The sequence below is a fragment of the Adiantum capillus-veneris genome, chromosome 14 (assembly GCF_014529385.1).
Source record: "Adiantum capillus-veneris isolate H3 chromosome 14, ASM1452938v2, whole genome shotgun sequence".
Taxonomy (NCBI): Eukaryota; Viridiplantae; Streptophyta; class Polypodiopsida; order Polypodiales; family Pteridaceae; genus Adiantum; species Adiantum capillus-veneris.
In genome coordinates this window covers 55,800,649-55,828,420 of record NC_140944.1, presented here as the reverse complement: position 1 = coordinate 55,828,420, position 27,772 = coordinate 55,800,649, and the positions used below count along the sequence as shown (strand labels likewise).

The window sequence follows — 27,772 nt, the reverse complement described above, 5'->3', positions numbered from 1 at the left end:
GAGGAGCTTGTCAATGAAGATGAGTCTTCTGCTGAAAAGGAGCTGTATGTAACTATTCACAAGCAAGGCTTGTGTAGCCAAAGAGGCTAGAACAAGGTTTGAAATGCTTTGATTTATTTATACGCTAATCTGATCTAGAGTTTTTGCAAAAGATAGAATGACTATATCTACCAGCCATTACTGACATTTCCAAGTTTGGGTATGTACCTTTAACTGGGTTTGGATACACGTATGACATGTCATTATATCTAGATTAAGGAGCAAGGATCCATACAGGGATACTTGGAACTTGCATCCTCCTCACTTGGAAAGTACAGACAAGATTTGTCAATTGTAAGTAAAGGTATTCGGCAGGGCCGACTAGTGATCGAAAGTCCAAAATTTGACAGACATCTCTGTTGGAATTTAAGTTTTGGGTAGGGCGTGGCTCCTTGGAAGCATGTTTTTGCACTTAAGTGATCGAGACAATAGTTCTTGGTGTAGCATGGATTCTACATATACGAGGAATTTTGCATTAGCACAATATACCAAAGGGGCTACAAGTTTGCTGCCAACCACGGTGGAAATTTACACACGTCGGTACGTAAGTTACTATTTACTACTTTGAACTAATCTTGCACCAGGTTTTATCATGCCCACTTGACAAGCAAAGGTTGCTTCGGTCAAGCAGAGTTTGGCAATGGGGTAGCTGCTTTTTTAAAGTTATTTACTCACTATATTGAGCAATCTACGGATTCTCAAAATGAACCGCTCTAAGTAAATCCGATCCTCAACTATTGTCATGTTCTCTAATACTCTCTCTCTTGCAAAATTTTTGTTCATGCCAAGTTAATTAAGTACCACGTTCATTTTGGTACCATAAATTAAGTTCACCCTCTATGTTCTCAAAGTGAGCTCACTAAAATGCTCACCTTAATTCTCTTTATTCCGCTATTCTCAAAGTTCATAGGCCATTTCCATTACTTTGGTATCAGAGCATTTGGTTTCTCTTTTCTTGCTTAAGAAGAGAGGTCTTTAAGTAGCCTATTAATGGTTGATTTTTTTAATTATATTAGGGTAAGTGGGACTAGGATCTATTATTGGTTTTGTTGAGCCCACTATGTGGGATATGGTGCACACCTCGGGAGATTTGGTCTTAATAATGGGGTATTTTTAGACTTGCCTATGGCTTTACCATTATTGAGCCATAAGAAGTCCAAAAGGAGCTATCCCTTGAGAATTTTGCTATGTTAGACCCACCCCACTACTCTCTATAATTAACCAATTCGAGCCGTGGGTGTAGATACTTAAGTGCTTATTTTCAAAGGCTAAGAGGAGTAGCAAATAAGGCCCTTGAATTGCCAAAGAATACACTAAATAAACACATAAGTATAATTAGCATGGCTGACAATAACCAAGAGAGTAGAATGAACATTGATAACTTTGATTTTGCACATGAAGGTGCTAATGATGATGCCCCCATGTTTACCAATTATCTTGTTACTAGGTTTCATCAAGCTATGGGTAACCCTACCTTGCAAGCCGAAGTTACTCAAAAACTTCGTGCTTATGGGATTTTCCTCCTCTCCAAGAGGAGAGAGAGTTTAGGAGGCCTCTTGATGAGATTCCTAGAAGAAGACTCTCTCCCATAAGAGAGGAGGAAATCAAAGAACGAGAAAGAAGTGAATCCTTAAGTTCCTCTAAAAATGTGGCTCCATGAAGACGGTAGTTTAGACTATCGCTAAATCCTCCCAGGAGGAATTGGTCAACCCATAGTTCTTCTCCTTGTCATTCCAAAAGAGAAGAGAGGAAACAAAGGAAGAAAAAGGCAAGAAAGAAGTCACCCTCTTCTCCTTGTTCTTCACCTTCCTCCTCTTCCAATGAAAGCTATAGTTATTCTCCTAGAGAATACAAGAGGAGAGGACATCGCAAAACTTACTGTGCATGGTGAAAATCATAAAATCTCAAGAAGTTCAAAGAGGGAGAAAAGAGTATCTCTTTTCCCACCTATGATGGCAGCTTTGGTGCCATAGACAAAGTATTGGCCTTCATCCAACAATTTGATGTGGCCTTTGGAAACGAGGGCTTCATGGACTCCTCTAAGCTACACCATGTAGCTATGCACTTCCAAAAATCTGCTCGACAATGGTGGGCTAGACTTTGTGGCAATGACGAGGCCCCAAAGACATGGAAAACTCTACGATTTTCCATCATGAAGCAATTCCTTGCAAGCGATGCAAAGGACAAAGTGCTTACTAAATGGCAGAGCTTAAAGCTGCTCTTCAACGAGTCTATCCACAAATTTGTAGACAAGTTTTGGTATTTACATCTCAAAGCTACATTCTTTTACACTGAAGTAGTGAAAGTCCAAACTAGGGAAAGTGAAGCATTTGCTATCTAGGAAACCAAGCCAACTTCCCATTTTCTCCATATCCTAATTTTTCTATATAGTAAATTTCGATTTCTATCTAGCTATAATTTGAGCAACCAGACGCTTATATATATAGGCGCTATCCCATCAACCTCATGCACTCGTGGCTTGGAGATTTATGAGCAGACCCCCACCTTGGCTACTGCTGCTCTTCATGGCAGCCCCAAAGAAAACATGTAGAGCTCGTCTGCTTGAGACATGAAGTTCGAAGACATTAACATACCTAAAGCACAAAATGCTTCCCGGATTCAAACTACAGACACATCCCTTCTGGGTCTCAGAGTGACAAATTGGGATGCACACAGACGTGCCTTCCTTACTCAAAAATCCCAAGCTCTCTCCCCTACTCATGCTCGGTATTGGTACTAATGCTACTGATGCTAAGTACTACTAAATACTGACGGGTACTGAGAGGCTCTATGTCGACGACGATGACAACGACAACGGGGTATTGTTGGGTCTATGTCGACAACAATGATGTCGACGACGAGGTACTGATGGGGTTTATGTCGATGACGATGATGTCGACGACAAGGTACTGATGGGTCTATATTGACGATGAGCTATTGATGGGTCTATGTCTACGATGGTGATGTCGATGAGGAGTTTCTTGATGGGAATGTGCATCTATGTCGACGACGATGATGATGATGATGATGACGACGACGCTATGGCTGAGTGCTGGAGTGTGCTAGCGGTGTTGATGGTAAGGGGTCTGCAACCACGACGAGGCGAGGTTGCAAGTTTGGTGGCGTTTCAAAACTGGAAACTCTAGCCATCTTGGCAGAAAAACGTTGACCATCTAGGGATGAAAACGCTAATGGAAAGCTGAAGAAAACACTCACTGATCTGGGCTGGAAATGCCATGGAGATGAGACTGAAAATGTTGGCTATCTTGTGCTTCCTCTTCTGCTAGATGCTCACAAAGTGCCAAGCTGAATCCTAAGCTAATGACTCATGCTAGACTATAGCAGAAGCATGTCCACATAGCGCAAGTGAAGTGCGCACGTGACTCTCTCTCTCTCTCTCTCTCTCTCTCTCTCTCTCTCTCTCTCTCTCTCTCTCTCTCTCTCTCTCGGGGGGTTCACTATGTGTAAAACTACTCTATCACTTGTGTTCAAGACATGTTTGTAAAACCCCTTATCTGTGGATTTTTTAAGGAATATAATACTCTTTTCTTTTAAAATCTGTAAGTTTTTTTCAAATTTGAAAAAATAATGCCCTTTTGTATATATATTTCTGTAAGTTTCAAGAACTTTAAATACCCTTCTGTTGAACTCACGTGATAGGTTACATTTTTATTAAGTGACCTCCCCGTGCTCTCTCTCTCTCTCTCTCTCTCTCTCTCTCTCTCTCTCTCTCTCTCTCTCTCTCTCTCTCTCTCTCTTATACACACACACACACACACACACACACACACACACACACACAGAGGACGCCTCGTCAAATTGCGCACATCATGGATGATTCGGCATGTCTAGAGTTTGCAACAAGAGGCATGGATGCATGTAGATCAGCAAGGAAGCCCCACATACTCTCTCTCAACTCTCCACAAATCCATTAACAAGGAACCTTGCGCCTTTCATAGTCCCGACAATGCATTGGACACATTAGCCAATGAAATAGAGGAGGTTTTGAGAGTTCCACACCTCCCGTGTACTCATCAAGAGGCGAAAATGTCGACATCAATGACATGGTATTGGGGCTAACGAATGAAGACGCTACCAGCTTAGACGTAGTCTCGTTCACGTCCAGACGTATCCATCCCTCCCCAAGCAAGCCCTCCATACCCATGCTTTCTTTATCTAACACTTTCTTTCTTATTGATATGTTGCTTGCCCCCACAGATCCATCGTCCAATAGTGGGATCGTAAAAGGGCATGACTCCGTGCTAAACATTCTTGGTGGTGAGCTTGCGACGAACAAGCCCCATCATTGTAGATCAAATCCCTCAACTCCAACCTCATATACCCAAGTTGAACCTTCTACTAGGCATGTTTCCTTTGTGAAGTACATGGATCTTGATATGGAGGGAGACTCTGAGATGCTCTATCTAAACAAAAATCAAACACCAACTTGTGAAAGAGTCACCAATGCCAAGGTGAAAGAGCTAGCAGGGAAGCAAATTAATGACCTTGTGGAGAACAAACCACACAACAGCCGCAATGGTACTGTGCGTAGAAAAGGCAAGAAGGGGCATGTGGAGCCAATGCCGACAAAAACGGACATGATGAGCAGAAACTTAGAAGTGGGTGTGCCTTTAGACTTAAAGGAGCTCCTGGTGAGCTGCACACAAGCTGTTGTTATTAGAAATGCTATGAACGCATTTGAGATGCTTCAACAACTAAGGATAAATGGGGCATCTGCCAATGACAGTGGGCTCCATCGCGTCACACATTATTTTTGTGAGGCTCTTGAGGCCCACATACATGGGATAGGGAGCCGTGCTTACTCTGATGTGGCTTACAACAACCGCCCTTCAATAGTTTTGTTTCTCAAAGCGTTCAAAATAGCTTTCCGATTCATACCAATGTTTAAGTTCTCCCACTATTCTGCTAAATCAAAGCATTCTTAAGGCAACAAAGGGTGCGGCACGCTTCCGCATTATCGACTAAGGTATCTTTTATGGGCTCCAATGGCCATGCCTTATCAATTCTCTCACAGACCACAAGGAGCGACCGCCCACGCATGTAATTACTGGCAATTAATTTCCACAACCAGGCATAGCTGAAGCATTAGAGGAAGAGCTCCATACTTTCAACACTTAAAAGCATCACAAAACAAAAATGCTTCAAGCCTTGAATCTCGTGAGGAGGAAATTTAAGAGCATTAGAGGAAGAGCTCCATACTTTCAACACTTAAAAGCATCACAAAACAAAAATTCTTCAACCCTTGAATCTCGTGAGCACGAAATTTACAAGACCAATGACTCAACTTATGAAACAATTCATCTACAGGTTTGATCATGGAAATAAGCTTACCTTCAGACTAAAGCCAATATTGCTCAGCGCGCCAAGATCATTGTAATGATGAATAGCCAGCGGCAGCAGGGCGGATGTTCATACTCGAGCTAGTGCAGGTCTACATATATTGAGAGTAGTCGATCAATGATGTCCGTACTCAGCTCTGCAGCTCGACAAGCCAGATACAACTGGCGAAGGGAAAGGAATATGTACTTGGTGGGAAGCCGAGCTCATCCACTGTACGCCCTCTGCATGCGCATGCAACGTTGGCCTCGAGCTCGAATGGAAGCGCGCAGATGCTTTGTTTGCTTGCAGGAAAAAGGGGTGCCAATTTTTTTCGCCAAGATTCAAGAAGAGCCCTTCTAAACATTCATATTATTTGTCCGTCGTCCACCTTATCCAGAATTGGAGGCCCTAATAATTTTCCTACCTTCACAGTGTTCCTTGGACAATGTCCCAGCTAGTTTTCCTATATTCCTTGCCTTTCCCTGTGTCCTCTGCATTTCCATGGTTACCCCTGGAAAACCATGGTGCTCACACCTTACTATATACTAAAGGATGTTGAACACCCTAAAAATAGGGAGCTTTATATGTTTGACACCTGGCAGGAGCTTTTCGCTTCGAGAGAGAGAGAGTGAGGCCCTTTTCCGTCCGTAGGACGCGTGTTGCATTCGTCTAGCTAAAACAAACAATTTCCTTATGGAGCCGCAGGCTCTCTCAGAGGCAGCTTCGCATGGCCATTGGGCCAAGACGTATGGGGGAGCCTCTTCGATTCCACACCAGCATGACGTCAACTTATGACGCCGCGGTGCAGCGGTGCAAGAAACGTGCAGCCGCCGAAGTCTGGTCAGCAGGAAACTCTCCATCATTCAAGAATCAACACAGACTACAAATACCTCGCATCAGATCTGCAATTCTACGTACTTCCCTTCACATCGCAGTGGTTGCACAGACGCTCAATCGCTGATCGCCTCCATAGAAAAAACCCTAAACGCCACACACACACACACACACACACACACACACACACACACACACACACACACACATGTTTTGCTAGCTATGGCGTCGACGAACCTGCTGCCTCTCAGCTTGCCCTTCCCTTTGCCCAATTCACTCGAGACCATCCTCTTCTCCCTGCTCGCCCTCTCCCTCATCACCCTCGCCATCTCCCTGCACCTCTTCAAGGCCAAGCTTCGCCTCCCTCCAGGTCCTGTTGCTGTCCCCATCTTTGGTAACTGGCTTCAAGTCGGAGATGACCTCAACCATGAAAATCTGTCGCAGCTGGCAAAGAAATACGGCGAGATCTTCCTGCTTAGAATGGGACAACACAATCTTGTAGTAGTTTCCTCCCCTGAGCTCGCCAAGGAGGTTTTACACACACAAGGTGTCGAATTTGGTTCTCGCACGCGCAATGTTGTATTCGACATTTTCACTGGCAAGGGTGAAGACATGGTTTTCACAGTCTATGGAGATCACTGGCAAAAAATGCGACGCATTATGACAGTGCCTTTCTTCACAAACAAAGTGGTGCAACAATCTAGAGTGCACTGGGAGGAGGAGATCAATTCTGCAATTCAGGATCTCAAGACCAAGCCTGGAGCAGCCACAACAGGAGTTGTCGTGCGGCAGCGCTTGCAAATGCTCATGTACAACAACATGTACCGCATGATGTTCAACCGCAGATTTGAGAGATGGATGACCCCCTCTTTGTTGAGCTCAAAAGGCTGAATGGTGAGAGAAGCAGGCTTGCTCAGAGCTTTGAGTACAACTATGGCGATTTCCTCCCAATTATTCGGCCCTTCCTTCGCAAGTATCTCGAGCTTTGTCAGAAAGTGAAGGATGAGCGCCTCCGCCTCTTCAACAAGCACTTTGTAGAAGAGCACAAGTAAGCATCGAAGATAATTCTGTTGCTACAATTGTGTTTTGATTGTACTTCCTAATTGTCAACATATAACATATTGCTCTGTAGAGTGTCAAAATCTTGTAAACCTAGAGCTCCCAGCTGCTTATAGAGCTCTCTTATAATATGTCTTCATCTGCATGGAAGCCATGGTTATTTTGCCAGGGATATTGTGAATTTCACCTGATGTCCACTTTCTCTGTGCAGAAAGCTCATCAGAGTCAATCCTCCTTCGCATGACGAGAAGTGTGCCATTGACCACATGCTCGATGCTCAAAAGAATGGAGAGATTACTGAAGATAACGTTCTGTACATTGTCGAAAGCATCAACGTCGCAGGTAATTAATTAACATGTAATGCAAAACTTGTGTCGAAAGATTCAGATGTGGTCATGTACTTTCTTACTGAATTCGGTTGAGCTGGCATGACATCTTTCTCTGTTGTATGCCTCGTGCAGCCATTCAGACTACCTTGTGGTCCATGGAATGGGGCTTGGCGGAGCTCGTCAACAAACCAGACATCCAGATCAAGGTCCGCGATGAGTTGAACACAGTACTAGGCAAAGGGGTACCCCTCACCGAACCCGACGTGCCACGGTTGCCATTTTTGCATGCTGTGGTGAAGGAAACAATGCGCTTGCACATGGAAATCCCTCTACTCGTGCCACATATGAACTTGCATCAGGCAAAGCTTGGAGGGTACGACATCCCAGCAGAGAGCAAGATCCTGGTGAATGCATGGTATCTGGCCAACAATCCAGAATGGTGGGAGAAGCCAGAGGTGTTCAATCCAGAGCGATTTCTTGGGGCCGAGAAGATCGAAGCCAATGGGAATGACTTTAGATTTTTGCCGTTTGGAGTTGGGAGAAGAAGCTGCCCGGGAATTATTCTAGCAATTCCTATCGTTTCCCTTGTGCTTGGGCGCCTTGTACAGTCGTTTGAGCTCCTTCCTCCCCCGGGGCAAAGCAAGGTGGATATAACGGGCAAAGGAGGGCAATTTAGCTTGCACATTGCTAAGCACTCGGTCGTAGTATGCAAACCCATCACTTGATCGTTTGAGAAAGCTCCTTGTCAACAAGTGCCTGAATTTTGTAGCTAAATAACTCCATAATTACAGCTTGAATTTCATTAAAACATTTGCACCATTGATTATGCAATGTAGCCTCCAACATGTTTTAACACCAATATGTTTTGTGTAGAGAATTCACGTGCAATTCTATTTTGACATTCATTTCTCAATAATCACAACGTCCAATCCACTGTCATCGGCTAAACCTTGTCATTGAGCTTTCAGACACAATTAATTCGAGCCTGTTCCCATACGTATATCCTACAATCAATGCAAACATTACAATTTTTTTTTTCAAAGCGCTCGTGACTTACAAGCTGCTCCTGCATGCCTGCAGCTGTATAAATTTTACTTTACTCATTAACACATTCTACAACTCCGTCAAAGTCACCTGGGATTCGAACCCTGCCCCTCCACATGCCATGCACACGTTCTCCTGGAAAGTTTTCCAAGCCTTTCAAGGATAGAATGCTTTTTTTTCTTTAATGGCATGCAAACATACGTCAATCAAACAGTGAAACACATGAGGCCATAAAACACGCAAAACAAGCATATGAAACAAGCAAACATGCACACGTAGAAACATGCAACAATGCAAAAATAAAAAAACGTACCGTTAAATCTAGCTATTCTTGTAAAACACACAAAAAAACAAGTCAGTTTGATTCGTCCAATCAATGCACACATTAAGATTCACACTCTCAATTTTGTGCGATTCGCCTATTGAAATCCATATATAGTGTCGTGCGCATTCTTAGGCCTGCTGTACGTTGACGCGTCATCGCACGCCACCTCAAGGCCTCCTTCGCATTGGGGTGTGGGTTGATTTGCTCCAAAGGCTCTGGTTCACCCTTCAATTGCACAAAATTGTGCAATACGCAGTAAGCGCTAATAACCAAGAGAGCAAAGGGAAGATTTACATTGAGGTCGCGGAGAATGCGCCATCAATTTTTCAATATACTAAATGCATTCTCAACCTTAACCCTACCCTTCGCAATATGTCTATCAAAAAAATTCTTTTGTGGCAGGTCTTGCCCACCTTTGGATTTATAATCTTTGAGAAGAAAACTCATTGGCTTATACGCTGAATCTCCCACAATATACGGCCTCACTCTCAAGGCGCTCACTTCTAGAAGAGGCGTATTCAAAACCTCGTTCCGCTTCATTTGAGCATATATTGTAGACCCCTTGAAGATTGTGGAGTCGTGTGTGCCTCTTGGTGCACTACAATCCACATTCCAAAATATTTTTCTAGAGTCAACGATGCCCTGAAGAAGAATGTTGTGTAATCCATGGCGACTAACATACTGTGCATGGAAAAAGTCACCATGAGGCTTGCATTCAAGCTTTATGTGAGTGGCATCAACTGCACCACACATATTCGGTAGGTCTGTAATGTGGTGAAAATCTTCTATGATCTTTGCTAATCACCATCCCGAAGGCGTCTCTAAGTGGGTCCGGACAAGCATCTCCAGAGTGCTAAGTGCTCTAATGATAAGGTTGGTGCACTTTCTAATGGTAGAATCTCCTATCCCAAATAATTGACATAATGTTCTTGCGGAATGGCCATGTGCAACTCTCCATAGCACGCAACCAAGTGCTTGATCAGCTTGGATGGGCACCCTAGACCATCCATGCACATCAGGACACGGGAGATGAGGTAGGATCAATTCTTTCAGCTCATGAAATGCCTCGTAACACATCCTATAATACGTCCTAAAAATAGCTTGACAATTTACTCGTCGTGATGTCCAAATAGCTGAGTGGATGACATTCCAAAATGTCACCTGCCTAGGGAAGCACCACCATATCCGTACTAGCTCCATCCCAATCAAACCCTCCTCTATCAAACCAAACATGGATGCAATGCAACAGACTACACAACCAATCAAACAAAAATACATACACTGCATTTTATGCCTCCTACGATCCTGTCCTAGGTCTTCCTCACTAGGGGAAACAAGATGCGGATTTAGCAACAACAAAAGAAGTAGCTCAGCTGCATCGATATCATTCATCCTACATTTCCAAAAAACAAAATAACGCATTAAAGAATAATACCAAGAAAATTTCTGATTCCATTTAATTCCTCCCTCCCTCGCTCCCTCCCTCAAAACAATGTTATGGCGATTAGTAAAGTACCTTGGGTTTGGTGACAATCTTTGCGAGGTCTAGTTGAAATTTTATGTACATCTCCATTTGTCGAGCCTTCTCATCCATCCTGAGCTTCAACAATCTTTGCTCTTGGGCAGCCCGCTCCTTCTCGCAGTCTTTCATTGTTTGGGTCATCCCTTTCATCCCCTCCCCGAGCACTTTGGCAATAGATCCTAGCGATGTGTGTTTGGGCTCGTTCACTTTTTGCGCTTTAACTCCATGAAGGTCTTGGATCTGAGGGATCCGTGTTGCATCCCTCGAATTTGCTACGCCAGCCACACTCGCAGTCTCCTCTACAATACTCTCACCCTCACCTCCACCCTCACCCCCTGTCTCCCCACCAATCTCTCCCTCCCCCTTATCCTCTCCATCATTGGAGCCATCTCCATGTTGAGTGCCCTGACTCCCTGCATGAGTGCTTTGCCAGCTAGCACTATCAAAGGCTCCCAGAATCCCAACACATCATGGAGTGGATGACCACAGAGTGGCGACCACGTCGAACTATTCCCATGTGGATCTTACCCCCCCAGTGGTTGTTGTTTTTTATTTCCCCTAAGAGTGTCTATGCGGTTCCTTACCTACTCTAGTGTGAAGGTGCCCGTAACCTCATTGTTTAATTGCAATGTAGCTTAATCCTAGTCTTTCGGTCTCAAATTGCCTTTGTTGATAGAGACCATTGATCTTCATAGTGTTTAAGCAAGGTCGATGTTGCGGTCTCGTCCCACACTGGTATCGCCACACGAAGGCGTTTATCCCCCTTGGTCGACTCACATTAATTAACACATTCTGCAACATCACATTTCTCTACCTCTTTTGCACACTCAAAGACCGCATTTCCCTATCTTCGACAAGCACTTGAAAGACCTGACTAAATTAGAGGATAATCTTATGATGGCATTGTCTTGATTTCTCTCATAGCTCTGTCAGAAATGCCTTGCCCAATAGGTGAGTGCATCTAGAGATAGGCCTTCCCTTAGCATCTGGTGAAAATAGCATAGATCTTCCTTGCTTCAACCATATTCTTGGAAGTATCCCAAGCCCACAAGCCTTCAAGAAGCGGAGTTGGATGGGGCAGACGGCGACGCCCCTCGGAAGGTTTAGAATGAGGGACCATTCCTAGTGATGCTTGCGACTAAGCTGGCGACCGGCGGCGGCTGGGAGCCAGTCTTGGGATATACTTTAGCACATGACGCCGGATGGCCGCCGTGCGATGGCTTATTTATTCCAAGAATATACTCTGACTGGCCAACGATATTGAGCACATGATAGCCGGTCGGCGCCCAATTGCTGGCCGGTCGTCAGGCCGTCGGGAGCTTTGAGTACATGGATAGTGGCCAGATGGCGACAATAAGCCCCAGGTCTCCCTAGAAATTATTTATTGAGTTTTTTTTTTCTTGTAGTTGCATAGATGCATGCTACGGGGGGAGATCCACTCTGTCAAAGTCACCTGGGATTCGAACCCAGCCCCTCCACATGCCATGCACGCGTTCTCCTCGAAGGTTTCCCATGCCTTTCAAGGATAGAATGCTTTTTTTTTTTTTAATGGCATGCAAACATAGGTCAATCAAATAGTGAAACACATGAGGCCATAAAACACGCAAAACAAGCATATGAAACAAGCAAATGATACAGTATGCATACGTAGAAACATGCAACAATGCAAAAATAAAAAAACGTATCATCAAATCTAGCTATTCTTGCATAACACACAAAACAAAAAGTCAGTTTGATTCGTCCAATCAATGCACGCATTAAGATTCACACTCTCAATTTTGTGCGATTCGCCTATTGAAATCCATATATAGTGTCGTGCGCATTCTTAGGCCTGCTGTACGCTGACGCGTCATCGCACGCCACCTCAAGGCCTCCTCCGCATTGGGGTGTGGGTCGATTTGCTCCAAAGGCTCTGGTTCACCCTTCAATTGCACAATATTGGGCAATACGCAGTAAGCGCTAATAACCAAGAGAGCAAAGGGAAGATTTACATTGAGGTCGCGGAGAATACTCCATCGGTTTTTCAATATACTAAATGAATTCTCAACCGTAACCCTCCCCTTCGCAATATGTCTTTCAAAAACATTCTTTTGTAGCAGGTCTTTCCCACCTTTGGATTTATAAGCTTTGCGAAGAAAACTTGTTGGCTTATACGTTGAATCTCCCACAATATACGGCCTCACTCTCAAGCCGCTCACTTCTAGAAGAGGCGTATTCAAAACCTCATTCCGCTTCATTTGAGCATATATTGTAGACCCTTGAAGATTGTGGACTCATGTGTGCCTCTTGGTGCACTACAAACCACATTCCAAAATATTTTTCTAGAGTCAACAATGCCCTGAAGAAGAATGTTGTGTAATCCATGGCGACTAACATACTCTGCAGGGAAAAAGTCACCCGGAGGCTTGCATGCAAGCTTTATGTGAGTGGCATCAACTGCACCACACATGTTCGGTAGGTCCATAATGTGGTGAAAATTCTCTATGATCTTTGCTAATCGCCATCCCGAAGGTGTCTCTAAGTGGGTCCGGACAATCATCTCCTGAGTGCTGAGTGCTTTAATGATAAGGTTGGTGCAATTTCTAATGGTAGAATCTCCCATCCCAAATAATTGCCATAATGTTCTTGCGGAATGGCCATGTGCAAGTCTCCATAGCACACAACCAAGTGCTTGCTCAGCTTGGATGGGCACCCTAGACCATCCATGCACAGCAGGACACGGGAGATGAGGCAGGATCAATTCTTTCAACTCAAGAAATGCCTCGTAAGACATCCTATAATACTTCCTAAGAACAGCTTGACAATTTACTCGTCGTGATGTCCAAATAGCTGAGTGGATGACATTCCAAAATGTCACCTGCCTAGGGAAGCACCACCATATCCGTACTAGCTCCATCCCAATCGGACCCTCCTCTATCAAACCAAACATGGATGCAATGCAACAGACTACACAACCAATCAAACAAAAATACATACACTGCATTTTATGCCTCCTACGATCCTGTCCTGGGTCTTCCTCACTAGGGGAAACAAGATGTGGATTTAGCAACAACAAAAGAATTAGTTCAGCTGCATCAATATCATCCATCCTACATTTGCAAGAAACAAAATAACGCATTAAAGAATAATACCAAGAAAAAGAAAAATTCTGATTCCATATTATTCCTCCCTCCCTGGCTCCCTCCCTCAAAACAATTTTATGGCGATTAGTAAAGTACCTTGGGTTTGGTGACAATCTTCGCGAGGTCCATTTGAAATTTTATGTACATCTTCATTCGTCGAGCCTTCTCATCCATCCTGAGCTTGAACAATCTTTCCTCTTGGGCAGCCCGCTCCTTCTCGCAGTCTTTCATTGTTTGGGCCATCCCTTTCATCCCCTCCCCGAGAACTTTGGCAATAGATCCTAGCGATATGCGTTTGGGCTCTTTCACTTTTTGCGCTTTAGCTCCATGAAGGTCTTGGAAGTGAGGGATTCGTGTTGCATCCCTCGAATCTAATGCACCAGCCACACTCGCAGTCTCCTCTACAATAGTCTCACCGTACCCTCGCCTCCAACCTCACCCCCTATTTCCCCACCAATCTCTCCATCCCCCTCATCCTCTCCATCATTGCAGCCATCTCCATGTTGAGTGGCCTGACTCAGTGCATGAGTGCTTTGCGAGCTAGCACTATGAAAGGCTCCCAAAATCCCAACACATCGTGGAGTGGATGACCACAAAGTGTCGACCACATCGAACTATTCCCATGTGGATCTTACCCCCCCAGTTGTTGTTGTTTCTTTTCTCCTCGAGCAGTGTCTATGCGGTTCCTCACCTACTCTGGTGTCAAGGTGCCAGTAACCTCATTGTTTAATTGCAATGTAGCTTTGTCCTATTTTTTCGGTCTAAAATTGCCTTTGTTCACATGAGACCATCGATGTTCGTAGTGTTTAAGCAAGGTCAATGTTGCGGTCTCGTCCCACACCAGTATCGCCACACGAGCGCATTTAGCCCCCTTGGTCGACTCACTAGATGAGGTCATAAGAGGACGCAATGGAACAATAGCTGGGGTAGTGGAGAGAAGAGAAGGCCTAACATTCAATGCGGGCATGGTCATAGAAGCCCCCATGCGAGGAGGCCTGAAGCCTTGGCTGGGAATCAACGGGGAAAATGATGCAGGTGGGGGTCTTGGCCGTATGAAGGAAACACTCGGAACAACACTTGGTTGGAAAGGGATGGACGGCTGGCTCAATCCTATGTTCTCAATCGACTGACCCTCACTCAATGAGCCCCTCCAACCATCCTCCTGAAGCAACTGCATAAACCCTAGGTCTTTGTTGAATTGGGTTTCAAACATCCTTTTGTTACCACCCAACCCACTAGTCTCTCTTGAAGGAACACTCTCTTGGCTGCCTACCCCTCCCTCATTAACCCTAGCCATTCGTTGACCACCTCTCAGACTCATTGGATTTTGGCCTGCAAATATCCCTAACAATCAATGACATGCATTCATAGACTCAGGAAGGAAAACATGCATTTCAACTATTGGGAGACCCTCCTCTAAAACCAAAAGGCAATTTACACAAGTTGTCTATCAAGATTTTTTTTTTCTGGAAATGCATAAAACAGTACTCATAAACTAAACATTATGCAAAAGCAATAATCAAATGATACCACTCGCAGCAATAGTTAGTGAGTATGTGTGTGAGATCAAGCAGCCTGACAACAATATTAGTGTGTGTGTGTGTGTGTACTTGATCAGCATGGCGTATCTGTTGGGTTTTTTTTTTTTTTTTTTTTTTTGGGGGGGGGGGGGGGGGGAGGAGAGTCAAATGGAATACCTCGATTAGCTAAATATCGCGAGCTTGTGAAGCTGCGGAAACGAACTCCTGCAGCCGTGTGTGTAGAACCAAAACAGAAGCGCTGAATATGAAGGCTTTTGCACTTGCATGCAGGCAGATGCCGACAAGGGGATGGGGAGCCGTTGCGACCTCTTGCTTTTGATTGGCCAGCCAAATATGGCATGGCTCGTTGAAGTGGGGGATGCCTAACTCTTCTCGGTGAGCGGCCAGCTAGAAAGTGCATGCCACGTCAACGTATTTGCAGCCCATCGGAGCTTTTTCTGAGAGATGGGAGGATCGGAGTTAGATGGGGCAGATGGCGGAGCAGAAGGCAAGTCCGCGGCAGAAGAGTTGTTCATCTAATCATGACTCCCAGCACTGATTGGAGCAAAAGCAGGGAGCTTATTTCTATACCCACAGAAAACCGGACACCCATCGGAAGGTTTAGAATAAGGGACCATTCCCATTGATGCTTGCGACTGAGCTGGCGATCGGGAGAGGCTGGTAGCCAGTCTTGGGAGTAGCATTACATGGGAACCGTCCGTCATGGTCGTTGGCCGGAGAGGGGCCATAATATTTTATGCAAGCTAAGTTGTCAATACGGGAAGCGATTCCAAGAGCTAAGGTGGTGTTGGCAACAGAATAACCATCAGCAGTGTACTTTCTTATTGTTAGGTTGGATGCAAGGCATCCGTGCGTTCTGACATTCCCCATGCTGAGGTAACGTCCATCGCCGCACGATTGCATGCTGACATTCTGAAAAATAATGCGATTTGATTCTGAAGCACTCGGTTGTAGAATGCAAATCCATCAGTTGATCATGGAACCTAGTTTGAGAAAGCTCCTTGTCAACAGATGTGCAACAAAAACCTTAATTTGGTAGCAAAATAACTCCGTAATTATTGCTTAAATTTCATTGAAACATTTGCACCACTGATTATGCAATGTAGCCTCTAACATGTTTTAACACCAATATGTTTTGTGTAGAGAATTCACTGGCTTTTATGTACCATTAGGGACAAACACGTCTAAAAAAGGGATGTTTGGTAATCCATGGATTAAGAAATAGGTGAATACTCACTTGACACATATACAAACGTATGGGAGTCTTGTCTCCTCTAGCTTGAGCTTTTGTGCTGTAAATGTCAGTTTCATTTGGCTAAATTGCCTATACTTGCTGGCGTTCTTGTCTTTTTTAATGGATAACATCATATTCTGGGCCTGATGTACAAGTGCTCTTTTCTATTTAATATTGTACAATATTAAGCTAGAAGATACGAGATATTAATTTTCAATAGTAATGATGACACCTATTAATGACTAATCCTTATTTTTTTAATGTTTAATTTTTACTTACCCTCTACTTCTAAGCACCGCATCAAGGGCTTGCACTCATCAAGTGCATACATAATATCTACATCAACATGGGACCACACTTGAAGACCTCCTTTCTCACATTGTTTCGGATCGATGTCCACACCGTGCGATTGTGGCTTGATTGATCCACCCGCTCTAGGCTCTCTCTCACCCTGTTTTAGTAGTGTACCCACATCGTGCGCAAAAGACTCAATGACTTTTTCACTCCTCTTCCCCCTATCGCACCATTCCAACTCTTTCCTGCACTGCACTTGTCATGAGTGAGCTTGTCACCCTCCTATCGCGTTGTTCTAGCTTTGTGGCCACACACATAAGAACCTTGAATTACCTTGTTAATTGGATTCCTAAGGTTTTTCTCAATCATGCACAAAAGCGCTCGGAGACTTTGTCACTCGCCCTATTGTGTCATTTTAGCTCCTGCCCACACCACGTGAAAAGGGGTTCATAGAGCTTGTCACTGCCCCCCTCATCGCATCGTTTTGGCTAAATGCACACACCATGCAAAAAAAAAGTTGAGTGTCCTTTTTAAATATTTGGTTTCCTATGGTTTTTCTCATACGTACAAGATATTAGCAAAAAGCCTATTTGGTGCCACACTATGCCGTGCTTACATTACATGATAGGGGGTGGTTTTAGAATCTCACTACCCCAACCCTTATGTTGTGTGGGTTATTTTCGGAACACCAATTTGGCGCCACACTATGCCTTGCTTGCACAACAGGATAGGGGTAGTTTTAGAATCTCATTACCCTAATCCTTGTGTCGTGTGGGTTATTTGCATTCACAGCTTCACCTTTCCTGCTCCATGTAGATCTCTTTTTATATGCAAATCTATTAAGCATATTGGACCCAAGCATAGTCATAAAATTACTCAATTCTATTTCATAATATGTAATAATTGTAACTTTTAAAAGCTACAAAAAATGAAGATTTTGATATCATAGATGAGTCCAAAATGCCTAACAACCTAGAAAATGACTAGCTATATGCCTCGTTTGGACACCCGAAGAGGTCGGTATGGCCCCAAAAGGCATATGAAGGCACTATCCCATACGGTGCGAGGAGACCGGCAGGGTGCGAGGAGAGCGATAGGGACCCTTTAGAGGCGTTTTTTGGCCATACCGACCTCTCTGGGTGTTCGAATGAGGGATATAGCCAATTGTTTTCGAGGATTTTGGGCATTTTAGACTCATTGTGATGTTAAAAATTTGTCATTTTTCTCTATTTACACTACAACAGAAAAAGGTGTCATCGACGCAGATATCGACGCACACCATCGATATTTGCGTCGATATCTGCGTCCCTGTAAAACTGTCGCTATTTGCGTCGATATCTGCGTGGAAAGGCTTTGTATGCGATGCAGATATGGACGCAGTTATAGACGCAGATAGCGACGCAGATATGGATGCAGTTATAGATGCAGATAGCAACGCAGATATGGATGGATATATAGATGCATATATCGACGACCATAACATAATTTTTTTCTCTTGGGCAGAGGGCAGGTAGCCTGGCCTGTGCCCAGTGAAAAGATGGACACAGCCACCACAGCCAGACTTCCTGCCCTTTGCCCAAGAAAGCGAGCAACACCAAAATCAACTGTGCTCCCGCAAAAATTTCGGCAGAGTTCCCTTCGTTTTTACATAAACTTTTCAAAAAAAAAAAATCATGTATACACCTCCTACATGCTATCCATGTAGGATCTCACATGAGATTTAAGGCCTATGACCATAACGAGCCATAACCATAACTTAAAAGCATAACCATAACTTAAAACCATAAACGACCAATATAACCACTTTGATCATAACCAGAAACAAAATTAACAATAACCATAAGCATAACCAGAAAGTTAAACATAACCATAAACAAAACCTTAACCATAACTATGTCTATACAAGAATAGGAGAAATAACCATGTTTATACAATGACAATGACAATAACCATAACCATAAGGAAAACAATAACTGTCCAAACAATAATCATAACCATATATAATTGCAAACATTACAATTTTTTTTCAAAGAGCTCGTGACTTACAAGTTGCTCCTGCATGCCAGCAACTGTATAAATTTTACTTTACTCATTAACACATTCTGCAACATCACATTTCTCTACCTCTTTTGCACACTCAAAGGCTGCATTTCCCTATCTTCGACACGCACTTGAAAGAGCTGACTAAATTGGAGGATAATCGTATGATGGCATCATCTTGATTGCTCTCATAGCTCTGTCAGAAATGCCTTGCCCAATAGGTAAGTGCATCTAGAGATAGACCTTCCCTTAGCATCTGGTGAAAATAGCATAGAGCTTCCTTGCCACAACCATATTCTTGGAAGTATCCCAAGCCCACAAGCCTTCAAGAAGCGGAGTCGGATGGGGCAGGCGGTGATGCCCCTCGGAAGGTTTAGGTTTGGGCCATCCCTTTCATCCCCTCCCCGAGCACTTTGGCAATAGATCCTAGCGATGTGCGTTTGGGCTCTTTCACTTGCGCTTTAACTCCATGAAGGTCTTGGACCTGAGGGATCCGTGTTGCATCCCTCGAATCTACTGCGCTAGCCACACTCGCAGTCTCCTCTACAATAGTCTCACCCTCACCCCCTTTCTCCCCACCAATCTCTCCCTCCCCCTCATCCTCTCCATCATTGCAGCCATCTCCATATTGAGTGCCCTGACTCCCTGCATGAGTGCTTTGCGAGCTAGCACTATCAAAGGCTCCCAGAATCCAAACACATCGTGGAGTGGATGAACACAAAGTGTCGACCACCTCGAACTATTCCCATGTGGATCTTACCCCCCCAGTGGTTGTTGTTTCTTTTTTCCCCTAAGAGTGTCTATGCACTTCCTGACCTACTCTGGTGTGAAGGTGCCAGTTACCTCATTGTTTAATTGCAATGTAGCTTCGTCCTAGTCTTTCGGTCTGAAATTTCCTTTGTTCATATGAGACCATCGATCTTCATAGTGTTTAAGCAAGATTGATGTTGCGGTATCGTCCCACACTGGTATCACCACACGAAGGTGTTTAGCCCCCTTGGTCGACTCACTAGATAAGGTCACAGGAGGACGCAATGGAACAATAGCTGCGGTAGTGGATAGAAGAGAAGGCCTAACATTAAATGCGGGCATGGTCATAGAAGCCCCCATGCAAGGAGGCATGAAGCCTTGGCTAGGAATCAACGGGGAAAATGATGCAGGTGGGGGTCTTGGCCATATGAAGGAAACACCCGGAACAACACTCGGTTGGAAAGGAATGGACGGCTGGCTCAATCCTATGTTCTCAATTGACTGACCCTCACTCAATGAGCCCTCCCAACCATCCTCCTGAAGCAACTGCATAAACCCTAGGTCTTTGTTGAATTGGGTTTCAAACATCCTTTTGTTACCACGCAACCCACTAGTCTCTCTTGAAGGAACACTGTCTTGGCTGCCTAACCCTCCCTCATTAACCCTACCCATTCGTTGACCACCTCTCAGACTCATTGGATTTTGTCCTGCAAATATCCCTAACAATCAATGACATGCATTCATAGACTCAGGAACGAAAACATGCATTTCAACTATTGGGAGACCCTCCTCTAAAACCAAAAGGCAATTTACACAAGTTGTCTATCAAGATTTTTTTTTTTCTGGAAATGCATAAAACAATACTCATAAACTAAACATTATGCAAAATCAATAATCAAATGATACCACTGGCAGCAATAGTTAGTGAGAGTGTGTGTGTGAGAGAGATCAAGCAACCTGACAACAATAATAGTGTATGTGTGTGTGTGTGTGTGTACTTGATCAGCATGGCGTGTCTTTTGGTTTTTTGGTTTGGGGGCAGGGGGGCGGGGGGAGTCAAATCGAATACCTTGATTAGTTGAATATCGTAAGCTTGTGAAGCTACCGAAACGAACTCCTGCAGGCGTGTGTGGAGAACCAAAACAGAAGCGATGAATATGAAGGCTTTTGCACTTGCACGCAGGTAGATGCTGACAAGGGGATGGGGAGCCGTTGCGACCTCTTGCTTTTGATTGGACAGCCAAATATGGCATGGGTGGCTGGAGTTGGGGAGGCCTAACTCTTCTTGGTGAGCGGCCAGCTAGAAAGTGCATGCCACGTCAGCGTATTTGCAGTCGATCGTAGCTATTTTTGAGAGATGGTAGGATCGGAGTCAGATGGGGCAGACGACGGGCTAAGGATGGAGCAGAAGGCAAGTCCGCGGTAGAAGAGTTGTTCATCTATTCATGACTCCCAACACTCATTGGAGCAAAAGCAGGGAGCAACATTACATGGGAACCGTCCGTCATGGTCATTGGCCGGAGAGGGGCCATAATATTTTATGCAGGCTGACTTGCTAATAGGGGAAGCGATTCCAAGAGCTGAGGTGGTGAATCACCATTCGTCTGCAATCTGTGTCTACGCTTGGAAATTCCAGAGGTTGAGGTGTTGGCAACAGAATAACCATCAGTAGTGTACTTTTTGATTGCTGAGTTGGATGCAAGTCATCCGTGTGTTCTGACATTCCCCATGCTAAGGTAACGTCCATCGCCGCACGATTGCATGCTGACATTTTGGAGAATAATGCGAGTTGATTCTGAAGCACTCGGTTGTAGAATGCAAATCGATCAGTTGATCATGGAACCTTCTTTGAGAAGGCTCCTTGTCAACAGTTTTGTAACAAAAGCTTGAATTTTGTAGCTAAATAACTCCATAATTATAGCTTGAATTTCATTAAAACATTTGCACCACTGATTATGCAATGTAGCCTCCAACATGTTTTAACACCAATATGTTTTGTGTAGAGAATTCACTGGCTTTTACGTACCATTAGGGCCAAAAACGTCTAAAAAAGGGATGTTTGGTAATCCATGGATTAAGAAATAGGTGAATACTCACTTGACACATATACAAACGTATGGCATTCTTGTCTCCTCTAGCTTGAGCTTTTGTGCTCCAATTTAGCGGAAAATATCTAAATGTCAGTTTCATTTGGCTAAATTGCCTATACTTGCTGGCGTTCCTCTCTTTTTTAATGGATAACATCACATTCTGGGCCTGATGTACAAGTGCTCTTTTCTATTTAATATTGTACAATAATAAGCTAGAAGATACGAGATCTTCATTTTCAATAGTGATGATGACACTTATTAAAGACTGATCCTTATTTTTTTTTAATGTTTAATTTTTACTTACCCTCTACTTCTAAGCACCGCATCAAGGGCTTGCACTCATCACGTGCATACATAATATCTACATCAACATGGGACCACACTTGAAGACCTCCTTTCTCACATTGTTTGAGATCGATGTCCACACCGTGCGATTGTGGCTTGATTGATCCACCCACTCTAGGCGCTCTCTTGCCATGTTTTAGCAGTGTTCCCACATCATGCGCAAAAGATTCAATAACTTTTTCACTCCTCCTCCCCCTATCGCACCATTCCAACTCTTTCCCGCACTGCACTTGTCATGAGTGAGCTTGTCACCCTCCTATCGCGTTGTTCTAGCTTTGTGGCCACACCACATAAGAACCTTGAATTACCTTGTTAATTGGATTCCTAAGGTTTTCCTCAATCATGCGCAAAAGCGCTCAGAGACTTTGTCACTCCCCCTATTGCGTCATTTTAGCTCCTACCCACACAAGGTAAAAAGGAGTTCATAGAGCTTGTCACTGCACCCCTCATCGCATCGTTCTAGCTCAATGCACACCTCATGCAGAAAAAATTTGAGTGTCCTTATTATTTGGTTTCCTATGGTTTTTCTCATACATACAAGATATTAGCAAAAGGCCTATTTGGTGCCACACTATGCCGTGCTTACACAATGGGATAGGGGGTGGTTTTAGAATCTCACTACGCCAACCCTCATGTTGTGTGGGTTATTTTCGGAACACCAATTTGGCGCCACACTATGCCTTACTTGCACAACAGGATAGGGGTAGTTTTAGAATCTCATCACCCTAATCCTTGTGCCGTGTGGGTTATTTGCATTCACAGATCCACCTTTCTTGCCCCCTATAGATCTCCTTTTATATGCAGATCTATTAATCATATTGGACCGAAGCATAGTCATAAAATTACTCAATTCTGTTTCACTATATGTAATAATTGTAACTTTTAGAAGCTACAATATTTTAAGCTTTTGATATCATAGATGAATCCAAAATGCCTAACAACCTCGAAAACGACTAGCTATATGCCTCATTCGGACACCCGGAGAGGTCGGTATGGCCCCAAATGGCATATGAAGGCACTATTCCATACAGTGCGACGAGAGCGATAGGGAGCCTTTAAAGGCATTTTTTGTCCATACCGACCTCTTTGGGTGTCCGAAAGAGGGATATAGCCAGTCGTTTCCCAGGATTTGGGCATTTTAGACTCATTGTGATGTTAAAAATTTGTCATTTTTCTCTATTTGAAAGTTATCATTATTACAAGGTATTATATTGTGAAATTGAATGTTTTGCAAGTAGATTTAAAGTAACTTTGCAAGGAATTATATTGTTTTTCTTTTTAGCAAAACTCACAATTGTGAGTGAATTATATTGATCATCCCAAAAAATTACGTCTTGCTCGTTGTAACTATGGTCCCTGGAAGGAATTATATTGTTAAAATGATAGTGTTTTGCTAGGAATGACATTGTAACTTTGCATCTAAATAGTCTCCTCCTTGGAATGATTGTTCATGTTCAACAAGGTGGCTGTTGTTAGTTCTGTGATCTCATCCTCCATAATTGCCCCCTTGTTACCAACTGAGTAGTTAATTTAGTGCATTGCTTCTTCTTTGTCCTCATCCCTTTCTTGTCGATATGAAAAATGAAGTTTGTGCTTGATAATGTGACTTCTATGTGTTGCAATGGGCCCTTGTTTGCAAAATATGGTCCATGTAGATAGATCATCTGTTGCAAGATATCATGAGATCCAATTTCCCATGCATTTTAAGAGTCCTAGAGTGCAGATAATGGCAAAAAATTCAAAAAGGAGGGTGGCTACAAGGGCACGCCAATCAACCAAATAGAGACCCCTATCTATCATCCCTCGCCCCCTAATCCCCTTTGAAGCGGCACCACTTACAATTAGTTGTTACGCAAGTGAAAAAAGACACCAATTTCTTCATCACAAAACTAAGTTGAAGAATTTACAAGATAGGAGACGACATTGAAAAGAATGTGCACGGTAGAGAGGAAATTCCATATATTTCATTACTTTTGAGAAGATAGAAATTTACTTCATTTATTTGGAGAGCCCATAACTTTCTTAGCCATTTCCTGGTGCCTCTCTTGCGCATATGGCAACTCTCCGGCTAGGAGGGAGTGCGTTATTGCTTGAGGGTCAGTTGAGCAAACATAATCATGTATTTGTTTCTAGGCAATCATCCTTCCATGGAAGCGAGTGCCAAATACTGTGCATACAAGGGATCTACGCACTAGGAACTCAAGATGCGCAGTTTGGGCAATGGTGCATAAACACAAAACCTTGCTCAGAGCTTTCAACGACCACGTCATGAAATGGCCTTGGGGAGTAAACTCATTGCATACAATGGAAACATCTCCATTGGGGGGTTTTCCTATGTAATGTGCAAGGGAAGACTGCGGTCCAAAGACCCGGCGCCATCTATTACCATATTTTACTTAAAAGATGCTACCAACCATAAATCTAGTTGTGACCACTCCATACTTAATAAGGAAGATACTTTGATGGGTTTAAGATTCCCATACCCTTGTAAAAAAGTAGGTACAATATAGTAGTGAGAATAGAAGAAAATTCTTCTTTGAACCAATTTGGATGTGCAAAAAATGTTGCTCAAATATCCGCATTTATAGCATTGAATGTGCCGGAGAGGCTATGAAGTGGCTGCTCCTCCACCAATTTGGATGGAAATATAACTGCAAAATCATAGCAAATCATGATCATGAATCCATAAAAACATTCCACTGTGACTTCACACCCAACTTTGTATTCTCAAAACATGCACTTAGAATGTTCTGGGAATCAAGGTGGTTGTTGCAATTACATGCTTGGCATTGAGAAAACATCTTTCACAATTGATACGGTTCCCTTGTCCTTGCGATTCTTGAATCCAAGGAGCTTAATTTCCTTTCCAATGACGATCCAAGTTTGCATGGTTTTGAACACGATGAGGGCCAATAGTAGATGGCTGCATGCATACCCAAGAACCTTGGTGAATTCTTGGGTCACCCACTCACCATGTAAACCTCTTGTGTTGTGGCATGAAAGTGCTATAACCTCATCCTTTGGACGCCTTTGTGAATTAGACCTGGCCATGGGTGAGCAACAAAAATTAGGAGGAGGAGGAGGACCTTGCTTGTTGCTACAATGCAAATGGGATAAAGGGAATGAGATTGCTTGGTGTGCAAGTGGGAGGTGGTAGTGGCAAAGGAGGGGAGGAGCATGGTGGCAATGGAGATAGGAGAATATGGATGACCCTTGCTTGGTGTGGCAATGGGAGGTGGGAGTGGAGTAGAGAGGAGCTTGCTTGCTACAATAATGGAGATGGTAGTAGAGAGAGAGTATTGGAGTAGAGGGTGTGTGATGGTTGCAACCAATGAGGACTTGGAAAAGGGGTTCTAGACAGAAAAAATCACTTTTTAGGTATGGATCAATTTTGGGGGGGCTATGAAGGGGAGGAGCTGGGAGCACAGTGGAAGAGGAAAGCACACACACATACTCACACATCACCACCATAGCCACATTGTGAGTGCACAAATGCAGTGCACGCATGGAGAGAGAGAGAGAGAGAGAGAGAGAGAGAGAGAGCATGACATAGGATGTGGGGTGGAGCTCCCAAATCTCACTGTATGAGCAGCATGTGAGAATGAGTGAGAGCTCCTTATTCTTTGTATGTATAAAGAATAAGGAGATAGATGTGGGCGGCCGAACACTGGCCAACGAACACGGGCAAAGCACGGAGAGGCACACTGCCTTTACCTAGCATTCTCCCACTAAAGGATGTGTGCCGATAAGTGTCTAGAAGACTAGCCTACAACTAGTGTGTACAAGAGGTGAGAGAAGATGGCTCTCAACCTATGCCCACTGGCTCCCTTTGTAACCACTCTAGTGTAGATGCAACATGAATACCACTAGGGCTAGATCCACGATGACACTCCTCATGTAGGTGTCGAGTGATGACCTGCATGGCTCCACAATGCACAATGGCAGTGTCAGTCATTGTACGACTGGCAGCTCCCACTGCAAATGCACCAACCGCATAAGCAAGATCAGGTCTTGAGACCAAAAGCTCAGACATGAGAGAGAAAGATTTCTCTCTAAGCAGTACATGAAAACCAAAAGCTGCCAGCTGTCTCACTGAGATCAAGCTTTATCTCAACTGAGGAACATAGCGCACATGACGTAGCGTGTATGATGCACCACTGGGCAAAGACAAACAAACATCTCCTACATCCTCTATGTCAAACGCCGAACCATCGGCCAAGTGCACACAACCAAGTCTCCCACTAAAAAATGTCCTAAACCAGTCACGACATGGTGTGACATGGAAAACTGCATCGCTATCTAGTAACCACTATGGAGAAAGTGTGCTAACCATAGACAACAAATCTGCAAGAGGTACACTGGAGGCAATCATGACCTCACCGTCACTCGCATAGACTGCCACTGGAACTGTCTCTCTAACATCTATCAAAGTCGTATCTGCATCTCGCATACATCTTTGCTGCTGTCTCATACGTCTGAAACAATAGCATCTCATGTTCCTTGTGTGACTGCAATGCCAACAACGCATGTATCGACATGAACGAGACCGCCGTCTCTCAATGTCACACATGCCTTCTGCCATAAGTGAATGCCAAATTGGCAACAAAGTGGGAGATCACGCGACCACTATGCTAATCAAGCATAAACCAACCAATAGCTCAATAGTGAAAACCTATAACCTGCATGCTGTAGTCTCACGCTCAGAATATGCGTCGCTATGAGAACACGAGGAAAAATCAAAGGAAACCTATAACCACTACGAGCATACTATAAATGAATGGCTAAGAGCCAAAGTATGGCGAGAAATCTGGGAAAATTTGACAGAATCTCCTCTGTAAACTGAGCAAAACCTCAAGTACAATCTCAACCATAAACCATGCCAAACTGGCAGCAAAGTGGGAGGTAACTCTACCACTACACAATCAATTGCATCAAATATGATGCTAACATATGCATAAAAGCAACTCCACAATCTGCAAACTCTGCAAGCATAAACTGGGACAAAGTGTTCAACTGAGCGTAAGGCGCATAACCATATATGCAAGTAGAGAGCAAACTAGCTCAAGACGCATCCCACAAGAGAAACTGCCTATAGAAATTTGCAAAAACCTGTGAAACATGTGACTAACCTGTATTGTAGCCACACAAGCATATTCAAATCCTCACTCCTGCAAGAGTGGGTACAAGAACACCAAACTGTGTCCGAATTGACGAAACCTGTCAATTCGGACAAAAACCTGTCAACTGTGTCCGAATTGACGAAACCTGTCAATGCGAGAGCCAAGCTCAATCACAAACTATGGCGACAAAACTCGAGCCACTATTCCACAAAATCATACACAAAGCAAAAGCTCAAGACACCTGTTGTATCGAAATCGATATGCAAGCCAAAAAACTATAGAAGATGTCCTCAACTGCAAATGGAAACACCTGTGGGAGTACTAGACTCAACCTGTACCTGTACCTGTAGTCGAAGAAGACAGTGCCGTCAAACTCCCACTCTATGTGTGTGTATGAGGCCACTCCAAAAGAGGCTACCCACTCCTAAATAACCCGTGGCTCTTGTAGATGGAAGAGACTGCAACAATGGTATCTGTAACTGGCTATGGAAGCTCTACAACAAAAACTACCAAAAGAGGGCTGAAAAATTCAGCTCCTGAATCGTAGCTCGAATGAGGTTTTTGATGGCTCGAATGGCTCCGAAAGGGAGATAACACCGTAGGAAACCTGTTGGAAACGCTCCCGGAATGCTAAATTTGCCGATGCCAAAGTCAGAACCGTGTTTCAAGAGTTTTTGAATTTTAGTGTTTTTTAATGCAAGTTTTGATTTTTGGAGGTTAAAAATTCTATTTTGATCATAAAAT

At 43.8% G+C, this 27,772-nt stretch overlaps 3 pseudogenes across 1 annotated transcript; 1 reads left to right on the top strand and 2 right to left on the bottom strand.

The window, feature by feature from the left end:
- Positions 1-6,190: 6,190 nt before the first annotated feature.
- LOC147442408 (trans-cinnamate 4-monooxygenase-like) lies at positions 6,191-8,420 on the top strand (annotated as a pseudogene). The gene is made up of 3 exons (XR_015190290.1): positions 6,191-7,261; positions 7,484-7,614; positions 7,734-8,420. The product of XR_015190290.1 is annotated as a trans-cinnamate 4-monooxygenase-like (transcript).
- Positions 8,421-9,288: 868 nt separating this feature from the next.
- Positions 9,289-11,175, bottom strand: LOC147442407 (uncharacterized; annotated as a pseudogene).
- Positions 11,176-12,264: 1,089 nt separating this feature from the next.
- On the bottom strand, positions 12,265-20,145 carry LOC147442406 (uncharacterized; annotated as a pseudogene).
- Between the last annotated feature and the right edge of the window lie 7,627 nt (positions 20,146-27,772).